A 6041-nucleotide genomic window follows, 5' to 3' on the forward strand; every position below is an offset into this window, starting at 1 on the left:
AACACTTTTATGTCATACACCTCGGACGACTTCTACATACAAAACATCTCCATTCAACTTCACAAATCATCTTTCTCGACAAGTTCCTATATCGAGCGGAATTTAATTTCATAATACTTGTTTTTCATTATTATTTCTATTTTCATACAACTTTTATATAATACACCTCGTACGTTCATACATCGAGCGGCCATCTAATTTCATAATACTTTTTTTCCTTATTGTTAATATTTTCATAACACTTTTATGTGATAGATACACCTCGGACGGCTTCTAAATACAAAACATGTAATTTCATAATACTTCTTTTTAATATTCACAATACATCTTTTATATATTTTCACTATACATCTTTATTAATGTTAATGTAGAAGGCGTACCGTTGTACAGCGCACATATATGTGTGGTGTATCGAAGTTGACGTCTCGTTAAATTTTAATAAACTCGTTATAATTTACGTAAAGACGTTGTTTCGGTCATTCCACATCGGTGGATTATATAGTTTTCTGAAAGGGTCCCCGTTCTCCTCCAATATATTAACGTATATTGCTAGCGGTTCCCTTTTCAGATATTATATCAATTTATCCACAAGTTAAATATCTATTGCGAGATCGCGAATTTAGCTAGCGTTCTATCGTGAGCGATTCATATGCGATCGTCTATGAAAAATATATATTATATTACACTTTTATATATATAATACACAATATTTGCGATAACTCTCATTATTCCGTGCGAGAATAAAAATTTCGTTCATTATTACCTAATGTATAAACCATGTCGCTTACAATCTAGCGAAGGGTAGAGATAATGTCGAAATTGTAGCCCGGTCGACGTAATCATCTAATTTTTCTCATTTCGATTAAATTTAGATAGATTTATAGTCGATTCGGTGAAATTTTATAAAATAAGAAAAAATATAAATAAAGCGTGGCGCTGAAAATTATATATTTTCAATAATAAGCGCAGCAAACACGCAAAAGAAAAAGTAAATAACAATGTGTTTATACACGAATATAGATGATTATTATATTATGTATAAATATAAAGTATATATGTAATATAAAAAACATCATCATAATTTATCCTCTTTTGGATATTGTTATTAAAACTTTTTCGATAATAGTTTTTTATTATAAAATATATATATATATATATATATAATAATAATAATAATAATATATATTATATATATTATAAAACACAGTTCCCTGGTTGATCCTGCCAGTAGTCATATGCTTGTCTCAAAGATTAAGCCATGCATGTCTCAGTACAAGCCAAATTAAGGTGAAACCGCGAAAGGCTCATTAAATCAGTTATGGTTCCTTAGATCGTACCCACATTTACTTGGATAACTGTGGTAATTCTAGAGCTAATACATGCAAACAGAGTTCCGACCGGAGACGGAAGGAGCGCTTTTATTAGATCAAAACCAATCGGTGGCGGGCTTGCTCGTCATCGTACAATTTGGTGACTCTGAATAACTTTTCGCTGATCGCACGGTCTCGCACCGGCGACGCATCTTTCAAATGTCTGCCTTATCAACTGTCGATGGTAGGTTCTGCGCCTACCATGGTTGTAACGGGTAACGGGGAATCAGGGTTCGATTCCGGAGAGGGAGCCTGAGAAACGGCTACCACATCCAAGGAAGGCAGCAGGCGCGCAAATTACCCACTCCCGGCACGGGGAGGTAGTGACGAAAAATAACGATACGGGACTCATCCGAGGCCCCGTAATCGGAATGAGTACACTCTAAACCCTTTAACGAGGATCAATTGGAGGGCAAGTCTGGTGCCAGCAGCCGCGGTAATTCCAGCTCCAATAGCGTATATTAAAGTTGTTGCGGTTAAAAAGCTCGTAGTCGAATCTGTGTCCCACGCCGCTGGTTCATCGTACGCGGTGTTAACTGGCGTGTCGTGGGACGTCCTGCCGGTGGGCTTAGCTCGCAAGGGCGGCCCAACTCAATCCCGCCGCGGTGCTCTTGACTGAGTGTCGAGGTGGGCCGGCACGTTTACTTTGAACAAATTAGAGTGCTTAAAGCAGGCCAAAATTTTGCCTGAATACTGTGTGCATGGAATAATGGAATAGGACCTCGGTTCTATTTTGTTGGTTTTCGGAACCCCGAGGTAATGATTAATAGGAACGGATGGGGGCATTCGTATTGCGACGTTAGAGGTGAAATTCTTGGATCGTCGCAAGACGGACAGAAGCGAAAGCATTTGCCAAAAACGCTTTCATTGATCAAGAACGAAAGTTAGAGGTTCGAAGGCGATCAGATACCGCCCTAGTTCTAACCATAAACGATGCCAGCTAGCGATCCGCCGACGTTCCTCCGATGACTCGGCGGGCAGCTTCCGGGAAACCAAAGCTTTTGGGTTCCGGGGGAAGTATGGTTGCAAAGCTGAAACTTAAAGGAATTGACGGAAGGGCACCACCAGGAGTGGAGCCTGCGGCTTAATTTGACTCAACACGGGAAACCTCACCAGGCCCGGACACCGGAAGGATTGACAGATTGAGAGCTCTTTCTTGATTCGGTGGGTGGTGGTGCATGGCCGTTCTTAGTTGGTGGAGCGATTTGTCTGGTTAATTCCGATAACGAACGAGACTCTAGCCTGCTAACTAGGCGTATTTCGACATCCCAAAGGCCCGTCGGTATTGAGTTTCGGCTCTTGCCGTTCGCGGTTTTTACTGTCGGCGTACAAATAATTCTTCTTAGAGGGACAGGCGGCTTCTAGCCGCACGAGATTGAGCAATAACAGGTCTGTGATGCCCTTAGATGTTCTGGGCCGCACGCGCGCTACACTGAAGGAATCAGCGTGTCCTCCCTGGCCGAGCGGCCCGGGTAACCCGCTGAACCTCCTTCGTGCTAGGGATTGGGGCTTGCAATTGTTCCCCATGAACGAGGAATTCCCAGTAAGCGCGAGTCATAAGCTCGCGTTGATTACGTCCCTGCCCTTTGTACACACCGCCCGTCGCTACTACCGATTGAATGATTTAGTGAGGTCTTCGGACTGAGCGCGGTGGCGTTTCGGCGTCGCCGATGCTTCGGAAAGATGACCAAACTTGATCATTTAGAGGAAGTAAAAGTCGTAACAAGGTTTCCGTAGGTGAACCTGCGGAAGGATCATTACAGAGTATTTGTTCGTTTTTAAACAAAAAAAAAAAACGAAATCAAGTCTGTATTAATTGTAAAAGAAAATTTTCTTCTACAAAATTATGGAACTCTTCAAAAGAAATTTATATATGTTATAAATTATATATATATTATAGATGTATATATATTGAAATCTTTTTTTAATTTTTACAAAATTCGAACAAGTTTCGAATAAAATTAAAAAAAAAAAAGATAAATATAATTCATACGTCTATAAAAATATATTTACATATATAAATTTTTCCAATAAAAATATAACGAAAAATTTTTATCATAGTTTATAGAAGGCGTCGACGACGATGACGACACAACAATAACAACATATGTATTATTATATATTATAACGATTGACGGAACGATCATTAACAAAATTTCTTGTTAACTAAAAACGTTCTGATAAAGAATCGTTATTATAATAAACGAAAAATATATAGTTTATTGAAACGTCGTCTGTTGTCGTGTGTGTGTCTATATTTTTATGGATAAATTTTATTTCGTTTATTATATTATTACCTAAGTTTTTTATCGTTTGAAGGTAATACAAGAAAATATCGACAAGATTATATGTGATGATTATGTTATTGAGACATTTTCATCCGGGTACCTAAACGAAATTTAAGCACATGTCGATTCTATCGATATGTATAAAAATTCGTTTTAGAAATAATATTTTTATGTATTATTTCGAAGGTGTTCGAAGATTTACGCCCGACCGTCGAAATTTGTATAAAACTTTCAAGATAAAAAAAAAAGTGTAATAATATAAAGAGGAGGAATATATCGTGCGAGATATCTGTCTATGCGCGCCTCGTTTGTAATAAAACATGTGCAGCGGTTAAAATTTATCAGATATATCAAAGTACGATATTATAATTTCTCTAAAAGTTTCGAATAATTACCATTTATTATAATATATATATATATATATATATATATATATATATATATATAAAAAATGTCGTTATATAAATTTTCTATACGCGTATAAGATATTATAATAATATTATTAATTTAATAATAATCAAATATTAAAAATACGACGAATAGAATATGAGAAAACGACATAATAATAAAATGATTACCCTGAACGGTGAATCACTTGGCTCGTGGGTCGATGAAGAACGCAGCTAATTGCGCGTCAACTTGTGAACTGCAGGACACATGAACATCGACATTTCGAACGCACATTGCGGTCCTCGGATACTCGTTCCCGGACCACTCCTGACTGAGGGTCGTATCAATTTAAAAGACTGCTTAGAATTTAAAATTTTTCTATTTATTAAAGAAAAATAATGCCTAAGCGTGTTGGATGTGAAACAATAACGCACACTAATTAAGAAAAAACACATGCACATACAAACTTGTGCGTATTTTTTTTTGTATTTGTGCGGCATCCTAAAGTGCGAAAAGCAGCGTAAATTTTTATAGAAAAAGTTACGCAATTTTTGAACACAACCCGCTATACCATAAATTAATCGTGTATTTATATGAAATACATAAAATTTGTTTGGTAGAGAGTTATATTTATATATAATATATATATATATATATTATACATATATACGACGTATATATATAGTCGATAAATAAGTGTGTGTATATATAATATATTTATGATAAAATGATAACGCGGTCGTCGTGTCCGAGAGAAATAATAAAGTTTCGAAGACTGGACGTCTGACCAGTGTTTTATTTATATCATTTATACACACGGTATATCGACAAAATATATGAATTATATATATTAAAAATATTATATATGTATAAAGGCTGGTGGTGTGTTGCTGATGCTGATGCTGATGCTGCTGCTGCTGCTGCCGACTCTTTAAATAAAAACAAATAATGTTATATTTCATATGAGAGATGATATTATTAAACACACGTTTTTTTTTTATGATAGTTTGGCGAATTGTATTTAAATATTATACGAGATATATTATAATATATCGACCTCAGAGCAGGTGAGATTACCCGCTGAATTTAAGCATATTACTAAGCGGAGGAAAAGAAACTAACTAGGATTCCCTCAGTAGCTGCGAGCGAACAGGGAAAAGCCCAGCACCGAATCCCGTGGTCGATATCGGCCACCGGGAAATGTGGTGTTAGGGAGGATCCGTTTATCACGAGATCGTGCGGCGCGTCCAAGTCCTTCTTGAACGGGGCCACAGCCCATAGAGGGTGCCAGGCCCGTAGCGACCGTTGCCGATTGCGTGAGGATCTCTCCTGAGAGTCGGGTTGCTTGAGAGTGCAGCCCTAAGTGGGTGGTAAACTCCATCTAAGGCTAAATATGACCACGAGACCGATAGCGAACAAGTACCGTGAGGGAAAGTTGAAAAGCACTTTGAAGAGAGAGTTCAAGAGTACGTGAAACCGTTCAGGGGTAAACCTGAGAAACCCGAAAGGTCGAAAGAGGAAATTCATTCGCGTTTCGATAATTGAAGTTGAACGTTTGTATGACGGATATTGTTTGTGTTTCGGCATATTACAATAAATCGCGTTTTACGTTTTTCTAATCGATATCGAACGCGTGCACTTTTCCTCTAGTAGGACGTCGTGATCCGTTGGGTGTCTGTCTAAGACTCGAGGTGGTAGACCACTTGATTTTATTCGAATTCATGGGGACCCTCGATGTTCCGACAGACTCGCTCGACGGTAGAAATATGGCGCGGGGCCGCTAGATTAATTAGCGTTCGGCCCGTAGCAAGAGCGTTTCGTGTTTGACGGTAATCGGACATAATGCCGATTCTGTCCCGGAACGACTGTTGGTTACGGTGTTCTCGAACAGACCTCGTTTTGAAACGCCGATCAACGACGCTATCGATTTGGGTAATTTCAGGACCCGTCTTGAAACACGGACCAAGGAGTCTAGCATGTGCGCGAGTCATTG

The 6041-nt window shown here is 38.2% G+C and overlaps 2 non-coding genes and 1 pseudogene across 2 annotated transcripts; all 3 read left to right on the top strand.

The window, feature by feature from the left end:
• The first annotated feature begins 1208 nt into the window (after positions 1-1208).
• On the top strand, positions 1209-3130 carry LOC130903362 (small subunit ribosomal RNA). Its single transcript, XR_009060727.1, has one exon. It is a non-coding gene; the product is annotated as a small subunit ribosomal RNA (ribosomal RNA).
• Positions 3131-4233: 1103 nt separating this feature from the next.
• On the top strand, positions 4234-4389 carry LOC130903361 (5.8S ribosomal RNA). Its single transcript, XR_009060726.1, has one exon. It is a non-coding gene; the product is annotated as a 5.8S ribosomal RNA (ribosomal RNA).
• Positions 4390-5101: 712 nt separating this feature from the next.
• Positions 5102-6041, top strand: part of LOC130903363 (large subunit ribosomal RNA) — a pseudogene marked incomplete at its 3' end in the record, with an annotated part of 2824 nt that continues 1884 nt past the window's right edge.

This window comes from Diorhabda carinulata, unplaced genomic scaffold, assembly GCF_026250575.1.
Source record: "Diorhabda carinulata isolate Delta unplaced genomic scaffold, icDioCari1.1 Dcau_54, whole genome shotgun sequence".
NCBI lineage: Eukaryota > Metazoa > Arthropoda > Insecta > Coleoptera > Chrysomelidae > Diorhabda > Diorhabda carinulata.